Here is a 15,285-nt window from a genome sequence, read left to right on the forward strand (position 1 = left end):
CTGACTGGGGACCCTGATGTGGATCTCAATTCCAGAACCCTGAGATCATGACCTGAGCCAAAGATAGACACTGAACCCACTGAGCCACTCAGACTCTCCAATATGGTTTTATAAAATGTCTTGTTCTCAAACTGAACCACTCCAGGATTTTGAGAATGGTAATGTTTAAAGTTGTACCTCCAAATTATTTACAATGCTTTGAATTTAGAAACAAATGGCAATATTTCCAAAAAATTTTTAGTATATGTGTGGCCTAAGGGAGCACAATATTTTCAAAATTTTTCTTTAGTTCTTTTTTAAAATTTTAAAAATTTAATTTAATTTTTTTTCATTGTTCCAAGATTCATTGCTTATGCACCACACCCAGTGCTCAGTGCAATATGTGCCCTCCTTAATACCCACCACCAGGCTCACTCAATCCCCTCTTCCCCTCCAAAACCCTCAGTTTGTTTCTCAGATTCCACAGTCTCTAATGGTTCATTTATTTAAAAGTTTTATTAATTATTTTTGGAGATGCTCTTATATAACCTTGTCAAGTAACACATTGGTCAGAATTTTGTTTTGCTTCAGGAAATGTTGGCTAGAGGCACATTTTGTATTGGAATTTCCTTTGAATTTGAAGCATGACTAAGAGGACACCATATTTTGACTCTTAACATCTCCATCCAAATGTGAATCTGCCCACCAAGACACTGAATTTTTGTAGTACTGCACAATTTTATATGATTACACCTGCTGAATAAAATTATATATCACTGGTATAATGTTAAAGCAATGGTTCCAGAGTTTCTTGCAGATATAAGATAAAAATATATAACAAAAGATATATAACAAACAAAACAAAAATATATGGTTTTCAAGGGCATGTCACCTAAATGCTGGAATGGTACTTGATCCTATATTTAATGATAATTTAATGATTGAAACTATAACTACTAGAGCACTTTACCATTTGATTTACAACTGAAACATAATTTTTTTTTTTCATTTCCTGTTGGGCTAGTCTGGAGTAAGTATAATAATTTCCTGGGCAATTTCCTAAGAGAAGAACTGGATTTCTCCTTTGAAAGGAAAAAGGAAAACATTTTTGAGAATTTCTTCAAGTGCTGTAAAGCTCCTGATTTTGTTTTTTGAAAGATTTTATTTATTTGAGAGAGAGAATAAGCGGGGGAGAGAGAGAGAGCATGAGAGGGGGGAGGGTTACAGGGAGAAGCAGACTCCCTGCTGAGGAGGGAGCCCCATGAGGGACTCTATCCTGGGACACCAGGATCTTCACCTGAATGGAAGGCAGTTGTTTAACCAACTGAGGCACCCAGGTGCCCCTCAAAACTCCTGATTTTTATTCTAAATTAGTAAGCAAACAATGATGAGTTTTTTAATTCATGCTGTAAATAGAATTAGATCATAATGTGGCACTGTAACTCTGTACATCTTTTTTGTACTGCAAATAACATTTTATTGATTTTATTAGTAAGACACTGTGTATTTCTCAAACCATATACTTTGTTTTTCATGTAAAAATGCATTATATAAAGAAGTACTTATTTTTTAAAGTATATGATATTTACATAATTTTTTCCTCTAGTCAATACAGTAAAAAGTCTAATTTTCAACTCGGGAAGTTTGGCTTTCTTATAGGAATACTTCTGGTTCATCATTGTAAAGAATTTGAAAATCAAATCATGAGTTTGGGAAATTTCTGGATGGTAAAACACTATGCGTACCTTCTGTGTCTTTTCCTTAGCTGGATTCCTGAAGTTTCATTCTTTTCAGAATAAAATGAAACTTGAACTTCTGTAATTCTCTCAATGTGATAGTTAACTGAGGATTAAATAGTGTACTTGATTATATATAGTTAGTTCCTATATTTTGGGTAGTTATATTACTTTTTTTTTCCTTCAACATTCTTTCCTAAACTACTAACAGAAATTTTTATGCCCAAAATCATTTTATTGATGCATAAAATAGAAACGAATTTACAAAATAAGTTTGTCCAATACATTTATATAATAATAATAATAATAATAATAATAATAATATGAGGTAAATTGCCTGAGTTGTATATATTTTATTAAGATGAAGCAGTATGAATGATCTTTTTAAAGATTTTATATATATATATATATATATTTTTAAAGAGACAGAGTAAACAAGAGAGAGAAGGAGTGGAAGGGGGCGGGCAGAGGGAGAGGGAGAGGCAGACTGCACTGAGCAGGGATCCCAGCATGTGGCTCCATCTCAGGGACTTGGGATGATGACTTGAGCTGAGAACTGATGCTTTACCGACTAAACCACCTAGACACCCCTGAAGCAGTATGAATTCTATTTAAATTAACCAAATGCAACCATATTTTCAATTAAGTGTGGTATTTCTAATCTGCATATTAATATTGATTCAAAATTTCTCTATTTTATTCTTCTCAGTTTCTTTTATTAAATAAATAATTATAGCTATTTTATATCAATATTAATTTCAAATTTGTGACTTTTCTAAGTATATTTAAAGTATGTACTATATGTCTAACTATATTTCTAAATACTCTCTCAGTCCAAAGCCCAGACTCTGTGAAAATTTCCTTTCACCATCAGAAAAGGAAATGTGTTAACTCACAAAATTAACCTGTCATGATCAACTATGTTCTTTGGCCTGACACTTTCAGGACAATTACATATGTTGTACGTGCACACTTCATGAAAGTCCACACAGACAGCAGGGCTGATCCTTTTACAGTGTTTGCTCATGTTGTCTGTGCTGACTTTTACTGGAAGATATGGTATAAAAATCTTTCCTAGGATTTCCACATCTAAACATGCTATGAAAATGAGAGATTATAATTATTATTACCATTATTATTATCAATTTCTTTGGAATGATTATGTGCCCCAACATCACATTTTAATCTCATGGGACCAAAGCTCCCCTTACTAATGGATATTTGGGGGTAACAATTAGATCTATGTCAATCAAGCATGGAGACTCATTCCTTCATTTGCACCCCATGTCACTCATTTTACTGTCTGGAAATCTCTGAACTATCATCACTGAAAATGTGCCTTTCACACACCAATTAAGGCAATCACTTATCTTATCCACTGTATTTCCAGTGTTTACAAAATCAAAGGGAAACTAATAAAGGCTAGAAATATGTGCTCAATTCATGGAACTACTTCGTCTGTGTTGTCCAAGCAAATGGCACTTTTCCTACCAATAGCACAATCTATGAGCATTCCAAGCTTTCAACAGAAATTTCTACCTCAAACTGACTTCCTTCCAGCTGATGCCAAATGTTTGGCTTGAAACTCCTACAGTGGGCCTTCATGGTGGAATGACTAGAGCAATGATTGGTTCCTAGTCCTCCATGCCTCCTATTGCCACATTAGATCACTAGGTCATCACTTGCCTGACCAAGTCTGCTGAAAATCACCGTCTAGGAATGATATTAAATGTCATGGTGCCATAGTAATGATGCAGTGGGAGTATGGAATGCATTTGGTAAAGACCATTTCTTCCATTTTATAAAGTGGTTGTGGAAGGCAATGCTCGCTCTTCCATTTTACATTCCTCCTAATGCATTGAAGTCCTTTTCTCATTTTATGGTGAGAAAAACAACACATTTGAAAACTTGGTGTGCTTCATTTATGAATTAATAATAAGTATGTACTCCACCACATTTTCCTCCTACCTTTGAACATAGAATTTTACTTTGTGTTCCTTGTTAGATAATCACAGGCCATTGTTCTTCTGCTCTCCTTAGTGCTTTTGATCTTCTATTTTTAGTTCTATCTTTAGTTTAGATCTTGCATATTTTATTTTAGGGGTTCTCAAATAGATTTTGGAAACAGACAGCATAAATAGATGAGAAATAGCTAGTGCATTAGGGTTTGTTTCTTTTTCTGAACCAGAACTTGAGAGTTTAGTAAGGTCTACCTCGAAAATGACATGAAAAATAGGAGAATGCTTCCAAATCCTGATTTGTGATTTAGATGCAAAACATGTAGACCTCAAACACAATGAAATGCGAGACCATTAAGGTGAAGCTTTTGTTCTCAACAGTATCCCTCATGAAACATGGGTTGCCTTATGTTCAGTCCTTGGGCAAACTCTCATTGTATAAAATGCTCTTTTAATGCTCTAATTTGATCAAACAATACTACTTGGACAAAATATCAACCTAAAACAAACTCAGTTAATGCCAGTTTTAGAGGTAATAATGGTAAAAACCAATAAAAATGTTTAATATGGATTTGGTAAATATTACTTGGGATTAAAGTCTCTATACTGTATGCTTATATTGCACAAATATAGAGTGAATACACGAAATAAAGGTTTTTTTTACTTTGTAAATGCATAATTGTCTCTTCTAATAAAATATACAGTGATATCATTATAAGAGGATCCCAAAACAGACACTCAGAGCCTGATATGACTTAGAAATTTGCTCTAAAAGTAGATGTCTTAGATGCATGTGAAGAGTCTGAACAAAATTTTTAATGAAATCTAACAACAAAAAGCAGTATTTCTCAACTGACATTTGTAAAGAAGTAACTTTTAATTTATAGGTATAATCCAATAAATACGTAAGTATTATAAATGAATATTTCAATTTTTATCTATATCATTATGTTTATATATTCAAGTTGCAAAACATCCTCTTTAAAATATCCAGATATTTGTATTGAAAAATGAGAGATCACCTTTATTCAGGCTAACAATATTTGAGATAATACTTATTACATCTGAATAATTTTTAAAAGTATAGATTGCTCTAGGCAGTATAGACATTTTAACAATGTTTATTCTTCCAATCCAAGAGCATGGAACAGTCTTCCATCTTTTTGTGTCTTCTTCAATTTCTTTCATGAGTGTTCTGTAGTTCCTCGAGTACAGGTCCTTTACTTCTTTGGTTAGGTTTATGCCCGGGTATCTTATGGTTCTTGGTGCTATAGTAAATGGAATCGATTCTCTAATTTCCCTTTCTGTATTTAGAAACATGTAACAATAAGTCTTAGAAATTCAAACTACTTTGCAAATCTTGTCAATTGTTCTAAAGGTACCTTAGACTAGATCATAATTAATACATTTTTCTGTATTCCTGGTTCATAAAGAACTCCAGGGGGTAGTAATTTGAATTCTAGACAAGTGATTTTTTTTAATCACTGACCATATCGCAAACTGTATGGTAGGTATTTCCATATTTAATTTCATTTGATCCTCAAAATATCTACCTGAGGTTGTTGTTACATTGACAGAAATATATCAAATTTTAACAGTAATAGGTGTCACTATAAAATTTTAATTTTTTCTTAATTTACTCTCTTTACCAAATTTTTCTATAATGGGCATGTATTATTTTTATAATTTTAGGAAAGCAAAAACTAGTGAATCAAAATTTATTTGCTAAAGGATGATTATATAGAAAGTGATAGATTCAGATTCAAAGTCACATCTTTCTCTGTGCTACAATCTCCTAAAATGCATTTTTCAGGACCTCATGAATTATATCTCTGTCACCATTATTTAATTGGACAGAATTTGTGTTGGGTATGTAGTCAGTTGGAAAAAGAGGACCAGAAAGTTGGTTTTCAAATTATGAATTCATTTGTGCCAATGATCACAACCTCTAAGGAAACCAAAATATATTTCTTTCATTTTTCCAGTGTTTCATCAGCATTGTGAAATTTCTCTGAAAACATTTATTTTACTAGATCCTGTAAGGCTAGAAACATCCCTATGAGATGTTCTCACTCATCCAGGAAAAATTTCACCTCTAAGGCTAGGAAAAAAAATGAACACATTCACTAGACTTAATTTTAAAAAAACAAACCCAGCTTATGACATTCTTGGATGTGTTTGCAAAGTTAAATATGTCCATACATGATATGATTATCTTCTGACAAAACACAATTTTATCTATTTTTGGTCCACTTTTTTCCATTGGTTATATATGGAATCAAATAAATAAAATACATAAATTTCTTTATGAATCTTTCCACACAAAAACTCCAAGTGGACCTAACATCTCCACCCCTTAGGGGCCCCCATTTGCTCCAGCTAGTTAGCTCCTGATTGATCTCCTCCATGCTGGATCAGACAGCAACTACCCCCAAGAACTAGGACAGAGTCAACTTCCTCTCTAAGAATCCCATTGCTACTTGTGACAAAATTGGGAAATATCCTAGAATTCTGAGCCAGCATCAGCACCTAGGCTGCAGCCTCTGCATTACCTGCCTCCCCTCCCGATCTAATATAGGAGAATTAAAAAAAAAAAATTTACCTGTAACCCTGAGCTGTGTGCCAGGACCAAATACTTTGATGTATGTCCAGCCCCCCTGACTGTATCATGTCAACTGTCTGAAAAGCTTCTAAAAAAACCTCCTTTGTGCCTCTTTTAAAATTGTGCCCATATTTTTTCAATATTTATATAAACATATAAAAATGGACTCTGCTAACATTAGGCAAAGATGAAGCTTCAGCAAAATCATATTAGCTATGATTATAGTCAGGCATTGATGACCTGACCCCTCTGCCTGGGCTGCTTGGTTCTGTCTTTCCCAACTCACTCACAAGGTTGGAGAGTATACCTTTTCTCAACATATTCTTGAACCTTCTAAATCTCTTTTCTTCAAAAAGATTTTCATGTATCATAACAGTTATTTTTCTAGAGTGTAATTTAGAATGACTATTTCAATAATTTTCAAAGAGGAAAATATAAGTAATATATGTGAGTATTTATTTAATCAATGAACGTACAGTATGTTTACAGGTATTATTTTTCTGTGTATTGAGGGGTAGATATCTGGTTTGATTAGAAAGTAAGTTCTTTCCAGAATCAAATTCCCACTGATAACAGACCAGAGGAGTTGCTGCAGACTCTAAACCTTTGATGATGATCTCTTAACCTATTTATTCCTGAAAGATGGCTCCTTTGGACTTGAAAATACCTAATATTTTCTAGGATATCGATTTATAAATGATTCTGAGTTTCTCATCAAAGGATCCTGTTTGGTTTGATCTCTCTCAGCTGTCCTAGCAGGAGCGCAGAGGCAGCTCTGTGTTCCGCAGCTGAGTCCTGCATGTAGGACAACTGTTCCCGTTCTTCCACCAGCTTCCACAGTCCCAGGAAATTTGATGCCAGTACAGGAAGATTGAAAGGAATGGTGTCAGAAAGACTTGTCATTTTATAGAAGTACCCTAAGAATCACACTGTGAGAATTTAATAAATGCATATTCAACATGACTTACTTGATCTTGTGTGGGAAAGAGAGACAATTTTCAATGCATGATTAGAAGCAGAAGCATTGTTTTTAGTATGAATTGTAATACATTATAAATTCTTACTAGGTTAGCCATTCAAATCTGAAAGTTCAGGCTACAGAAGAATAAACATTCAGAACTTAAAAAATGGCTTAATGTTTCTAATAGGGCAAATGGCTTAAGCTATGCCCTTTGGAGTGGAAAAATCTCTACTGGGTCCCAAGCTTTGCCATAGTAACTATCCATGTGACTTCAGGCAAATAACTGAACTTCTCTAAGCCTCAGGTTCTTTACTTGTGAAACTGGAATAAGAATATCTCCTGTCAAGGGCTGTTGAGGATTGAGATCAGGCATTGAAACTATTCAAGATGTTTCCTGGCCCTAAATAATTATTAGTTAATATTATTATTATCCTTTGAGATAAGTTTGGACCTTTTTATCAAATAGTCCACTAAACAAAATATATGAATTTTATAAGCAATAAGCATTATTTAGAATAAGAAAGGAAAGGAGCTCACGAATCCAAGACATTCTGTGTCTCTGGCAGCCATAGGCCAAAACACTTGGGGCCCAGTCAAGCCATAAACCAGAATACTTATCCACTAGATTACAAGCTTTGAGTGTTGAGACTGTGTCTTGTGCATCCTTTTACCTCTAATGTCCAGCATAGAAACTGACTTCAGTAACTGTTTTCTGAGAAAATAAATGAAAAAAGCAAGGATATAAAATCATGCAGACTCCTTTTGCAGACTCTGGAGCTGAAGCTTTGCTGAGCTCACAAATTCCATTAAACTGGATCACGTCTATGTGATACCACAAGACTCACGACAGCACAAATTTCGACTAGATCAGCCTACTCTTTAAGAAACTACAGAATGAGATGGATGCATTCCTAGAGACATATAAACTACCACAACTGAACCAGGAAGAAATAGAAAACCTGAACAGGCCCATAACCAGTAAGGAGATTGAAACAGTCATCAAAAATCTCCAAACAAACAAAAGCCCAGGGCCAGACGGCTTCCCAGGGGAATTCTACCAAACATTTAAAGAAGAACTCATTCCTATTCTCCTGAAACTGTTCCAAAAAATAGAAATGGAAGGAAAACTTCCAAACTCATTTTATGAGGCCAGCATCACCTTGATCCCAAAACCAGACAAGGATCCCACCAAAAAAAGAGAACTACAGACCAATATCCTTGATGAACACAGACGCAAAAATTCTCGCCAAAATACTAGCCAATAGGATTCAACAGTACATTAAAAGGATTATTCACCACGATCAAGTGGGATTTATTCCAGGGCTGCAGGGTTGGTTCAACATCCGCAAATCAATCAATGTGATAGAACACATTAATAAAAGAAAGAACAAGAACCATATGATACTCTCCATAGATGCTGAAAAAGCATTTGACAAAGTACAGCATCCCTTCCTGATCAAAACTCTTCAAAGTGTAGGGATAGAGGGCACATACCTCAATATTATCAAAGCCATCTATGAAAAACCCACCGCAAATATCATTCTCAATGGAGAAAAACTGAAAGCTTTTCCGTTAAGGTCAGGAACACGGCAGGGATGTCCATTATCACCACTGCTATTCAACATAGTACTAGAAGTCCTAGCCTCAGCAATCAGACAACAAAAAGAAATTAAAGGCATCCAAATTGGTAAAGAAGAAGTCAAACTATCACTCTTCGCAGATGATATGATACTATATGTGGAAAACCCAAAAGACTCCACTCCAAAACTGCTAGAACTTGTACAGGAATTCAGTCAAGTGTCAGGATATAAAATCAATGCACAGAAATCAGTTGCATTTCTGTACACCAACAACAAGACTGAAGAAAGAGAAATTAAGGAGTCAATCCCATTTACAATTGTACCCAAAACTATAAGATACCTAGGAATAAACCTAACCAAAGAGACTAAGAATCTATACACAGAAAATTATAAAGTACTCATGAAAGAAATTGAGGAAGACACAAAAAAATGGAAAAATGTTCCATGCTCCTGGATTGGAAGAATAAATATTGTGAAAATGTCTATGCTACCTAAAGCAATCTACACATTTAATGCAATCCCTATCAAAATACCATCCATTTTTTTCAAAGAAATGGAACAAATAATCCTAAAATTTATATGGAACCAGAAAAGACCTCGAATAGCCAAAGGAATATTGAAGAACAAAGCCAAAGTTGGTGGCATTACAATTCCGGACTTCAAGCTCTATTACAAAGCTGTCATCATCAAGACAGCATGGTACTGGCACAAAAACAGACACATAGATCAGTGGAACAGAATAGAGAGCCCAGAAATCGACCCTCAACTCTATGGTCAACTAATCTTCGACAAAGCAGGAAAGAATGTCCAATGGAAAAAAGACAGCCTCTTCAATAAATGGTGCTGGGAAAATTGGACAGCCACATGCAGAAAAATGAAATTGGACCACTTCCTTACACCACACACAAAAATAGACTCCAAATGGATGAAGGACCTCAATGTGAGAAAGGAATCCATCCAAATCCTTGAGGAGAATGCAGGCAGCAACCTCTTCGACCTCAGCCGTAGCAACATCTTCCTAGGAACAACGGCAAAGGCAAGGGAAGCAAGGGCAAAAATGAACTGTTGGGATTTCATCAAGATCAAAAGCTTTTGCACAGCAAAGGAAACAGTTAACAAAACCAAAAGACAACTGAGAGAATGGGAGAAGATATTTGCAAACGACATATCAGATAAAGGGCTAGTATCCAAAATCTATAAGGAACTTAGCAAACTCAACACCCAAAGAACAAACAATCCAATCAAGAAATGGGCAGAGGACATGAACAGACATTTCTGCAAAGAAGACATCCAGATGGCCAACAGACACATGAAAAAGTGCTCCACGTCACTCGGCATCAGGGAAATACAAATCAAAACCACAATGAGATATCACCTCACACCAGTCAGAATGGCTAAAATTAACAAGTCAGGAAATGACAGATGCTGGCGAGGATGTGGAGAAAGGGGAACCCTCCTCCACTGTTGGTGGGAATGCAAGCTGGTGCAACCACTCTGGAAAACAGCATGGAGGTTCCTCAAAATGTTGAAAATAGAACTACCCTATGACCCAGCAATTGCATTACTGGGTATTTACCCTAAAGATACAAACATAGTGATCCGAAGGGGCACGTGTACCCGAATGTTTATAGCAGCAATGTCTACAATAGCCAGACTATGGAAAGAACCTAGATGTCCATCAACAGATGAATGGATAAAGAAGAGGTGGTATATATACACAATGGAATACTATGCAGCCATCAAAAGAAATGAAATCTTGCCATTTGCGACGACGTGGATGGAACTAGAGCGTATCATGCTTAGTGAAATAAGTCAATCGGAGAAAGACAACTATCATATGATCTCCCTGATGTGAGGACATGGAGAAGCAACATGGGGGGGTAGGAGATAGGAGAAGAATAAATGAAACAAGATGGGATTGGGAGGGAGACAAACCATAAATGACTCTTAATCTCACAAAACAAACTGGGGGTTGCTGCGGGGAGGTGGGATTGGGGGAGGGGGAGCGGGCTATGGACATTGGGGAGGGGAAGCGAACCATAAGAGACTATGGACTCTGAAAAACAACCTGAGGGTTTTGAAGGGTCAGGGGTGGGAGGTTGGGGCAACCTGAGGGTTTTGAAGGGTCAGGGGTGGGAGGTTGGGGGAACAGGTGGTGGGTAATGGAGAGGGCACGTTTTGCATGGAGCACTGGGTGTTGTGCAAAAAGAATGAATACTGTTACGCTGAAAAAATAAATAAAATGAGAAAAAAAAAAAAAAGAAACTACAGAATGAGTGGGATTTACTGATGTTTTATGGTCACTTACTGTAAGAGATACATTTTTGCATTTTAAAGATGAGATCAAAAGCAACGAAAAAAATGAGATCAAAAGCAATCATATAGGTTTTGTAGGTTAGAGAAAGGAATACTATTCATTAAGAAAATATCACTATTAATACTATAGGTACTTAAAGTGTTTCACACTTAAAAGGCCATCAGTAAGAAATAAATCATGAGCCAATAGCTTACAGCTATGGTTTACGGACATGGTCCACAAGTATTTTAATTTGAAGCCTGAATCTATCTCTCTGTGTGTGTGTGTGTGTGTGTGTGTGTGTGTGTATGTGTGTGTATGTGTGTTTTCTAAAAGAAGATTTTCAATCTGCTTGGAAGAAAGGAAGTAAATAAACCATTTACAAAGTAGTTTTGTTTCTATATATAGTGAACAGTAGCTGTAAAATTGCTGTCCATATGCTGAGATTATCCTACATTGTTTTTTTCTAAAAAGCATCTATCAGTTTTTTATTCACAAGATCAAAAGAACAAAGTTACTTACTAGGGGGAGTTACTATCAGATTTATTTCTCTTGTAAATAACCTTCATCCAGCCTGAGTTTTCACACTGGTGAGAATTTCCATAAAAATGTCAGCCTTCTCCTGAGCTTCATGGCATGACCAACAGGCAGAAACTTTGTACTAGCAATTTGATCCTCCGTGTTCCCTTGGACATCCTTGAAAATAGGCTTCATGGTATCAGATATTTTATAAATTTCTCTCGATTAATTGACTCAAGTGTCTGTTTTCCAGGAAGACAGTAGTCACGAAAAAGTGCTGATGGAAACTATATATGGAAACAAAAGGAAAGAAGGAAGAAAAAGAAGGAAGGAAGGAAGGAAGGAAAGAAAAAAAAAGAAAAAATAAAAGATCAGGACCAAGTGGTCAACCAATGACTTTTCTAAATTACCAGGAACGGTGTCCAGAGAATTCAGAGGTTTTGATTTCCAGGTGTTCAAGTGTGTGAAAATGCGAAGAGATGCCTCAAAGGAAAAGCACTTCTGTTCTCACAAACACCAGGCCTAGTCCATTAGCAATTTGGGATTGTATTTCTGAAAAAGGATACACTTCAGTAACTAAAAACATAAATATGTCAACAGACTATACTTAAGAAATGTGAACAATGTTCTCTATTTTTTAGTAGCCACTTTTACCATTTTGCAACATGAAAACTATACCAGGCGATGCAAAATGAGAAAATAATTTCCATGATGATAATATTTTCCTGGAATAAAAGGAGAAATTTGTAAAATTCTATCGCCCATTGAAAAATAGATTCCTTTTTATTATTTATTTATTTATTAAAGATTTTATTTATTTGCTGGAGAGATAGAGAGAGAGCGCGCAAGTAAGCCGGGTGGCAGGCAGAGGGAGAGAGAGAAAAACAGGCTCTCTGCCAAGCAGGGAGCCCAAAGTGGGGCTTGACCCCAGGACCCTGGAATCATGACTTGAGCTGAAGGCAGCTGCTTAACCAACTGAGCCACCCAGGTGCTTCTCTTTTTATTTTTTAATTAACATATAATATATTATTAGCCCCAGGGGTACAGGTCTGTGAATCGCCAGGTTTACACACTTCACAGCACTCAGCATAGCACATACCCTCCTCAATGTCCATAACCCTACCACCCTCTCCCTACCTCCCCCCCAGCCACAACCCTCTGTCTTATGAGATTAAGAGTCTCTTATGGTTTGTCTCCCTCCGGATCCCATCTTGTTTCACTTATTCTTTTTCTACCCCCCAAACTCCTCAAGTTGCATCTCCACTTCCTCATATCAGGGAAATCATATGATAGTTGTCTTTCTCCGATTGACGTATTTCACTAAGCATAATACCCTCTAGTTCCAAACATGTCGTTGCAAATGACAAGATTTCATTTCTTTTGGTGGCTGCATAGTATTCCACTGCATATATATATCCCACATCTTCTTTATTCATTCATCTGTTGATGGACATCTAGGTTCTTTCCATAGTCTGGCTATTGTGGACATTGCTGCTATAAACATTTGGGTGCATGTGGCCCTTCAGATCACGACATTTGTATCTTTTGGGTAAATACCCAGTAGTGCAATTGCTGATTGTAGGGTAGCTCTGTTTTCAACTTTTTGAGGAAACTCCATGCTGTTTTATAGAGTGGTTGCACCAGCTTGCATTCCCACCAACAGTGTAGGAGGGTTCCCCTTTCTCTGTATCCTCGCCAGCATCTGTCATTTCCTGACTTGTTAATTTTAGCCATTCTGACTGGTGTGAGGTGGTATCTCATTGTTTTGATTTGTATTTCCCTGATTTCCCTGATGCTGAGTGACGTGGAGCACTTTTTCATGTATCTGTTGGCCATCTGGATGTTTTCTTTGCAGAAATGTCTGTTCATGTCCTCTCCCCATTTCTTGATTGGATTATTTGTTCTTTGGGTGTTGAGTTTGATAAGCTCTTTATAGATTTTGGATACTAGCCCTTTATCTGATATGTCATTTGAAAATATATTCTCCCATTCTGTCAGTTGTTTTTCAGTTTTGTTAACTGTTTCCTTCGCTGTGCAAAAGCTTTTGATCTTGATGAAGTCCCAATAGTTCATTTTTGCCCTTGCTTCCCTTGCCTTTGGCGATATTCCTAGGAAGAAGTTGCTGCAGCTGAGGTCAAAGAGGTTGCTGCCTGTGTTCTCCTCAAGGATTTTGATGGATTCCTTTCTAACATTGAGGTCCTTCATCCATTTTGAGTCTATTTTTGTGTGTGGTATAAGGAAATGGTCCAGTTTCATTTTTCTGCATGTGGCTCTCCAATTTTCCCAACACCATTTATTGAAGAGACTGTCTTTATTCCATTGGACATTGTTTTCTGCTTTGTCAAAGATTAGTTGACCATAGAGTTGAGGATCTATTCTGGGCTCTCTATTCTGTTCCATTGATCTATGTGTCTGTTTTTGTGCCAGTACCATGATGTCTTGATGGTGACAGCTTTGTAATAGAGCTTGAAGTCTGGAATTGTGATGCCACCCACTTTGGCTTTCTTTTTCAATATTCCTCTGGTTATTTGAGGTCTTTCCTGGTTCCATACAAATTTTAGGATTATTTGTTCCATTTCTTTGAAAAAAATGAGTGGGGTTTTGATAGGGATTGCTTTAGGTAGCATAGACATTTGCACAATATTTGTTCTTCCAATCCAGGAGCATGGAACATTTTTCCATTTCTTTATGTCTTCCTCAATTTCTTTCAGGAGCACTTTGTAGTTTTCTGAGTATAGATTATTTGCCTCTTTGGTTAGGTTTATTCCTAGGTATCTTATGGTTTTGGGTGCATTTATAAATAGGATTGACTCCTTAATTTCTCTTTTTTTCTGTCTTGTTGTTTGTATACAGAAATGCAACTGATTTCTGTGCATTGATTTTATATCCTGACACTTGACTGAATTCCTGTACAAGTTCTAGCAGATTTGAAGTGGAGTCCTTTGGGTTTTCCACATAAAGTATCATATCCTCTGCAAAGAGTGATAGTTTGAATTCCTCTTTGCTGATTTGGATGCCTTTAATTTCTTTTTGTTGTCTGATTGCTGAGGCTAGGACTTCTAGTACCATGTTGAACTAGCAGTGGTGATAATGGACATCCCTGCCATGTTCCTGACCTTAGCGGAATAGCTCTCAGTTTTTCTCCATTGAGAATGATATTTGTGGTGCGTTTTTTTGTAAATGGCTTTGATATTAAGGTATGTACCCTCTATCCCTACACTTTGCAGAATTTTGATCAGGAAAGGATGCTGTACTTTGTCAAATGCTTTTTCAGCATCTATTGAGAGTATCCTATGGTTCTTGTTCTTTCTTTTATTAATGTATTATATCACATTGATTGACTTGCAGTTGTTGAACCAACCTTGTAGCCCTGGAATAAATCCCACTTGGTCGTGGTGAATAATCCTTTTAATGTACTGTTGGATCCTATTGGCTAGTATTTTGGTGAGAATTTTTGCATCTGTATTCATCAAGGATATGGGTCTGTAATGCTCTTTTTTGATGGGATCCTTGTCTGGCTTTGGCATCAAGGTGATGTTGGCCTCATAAAATGAGTTTGGAAGTTTTCCTTCCATTTCTATTTTTAGGAACAGTTTCAGGAAAATAGGAATTAATTCTTCTTTAAATATTTGGTAGAATTCCCCTGGGAAGCTG

The sequence above is a fragment of the Meles meles genome, chromosome 10, assembly GCF_922984935.1.
Source record: "Meles meles chromosome 10, mMelMel3.1 paternal haplotype, whole genome shotgun sequence".
Classification (NCBI taxonomy): Eukaryota; Metazoa; Chordata; class Mammalia; order Carnivora; family Mustelidae; genus Meles; species Meles meles.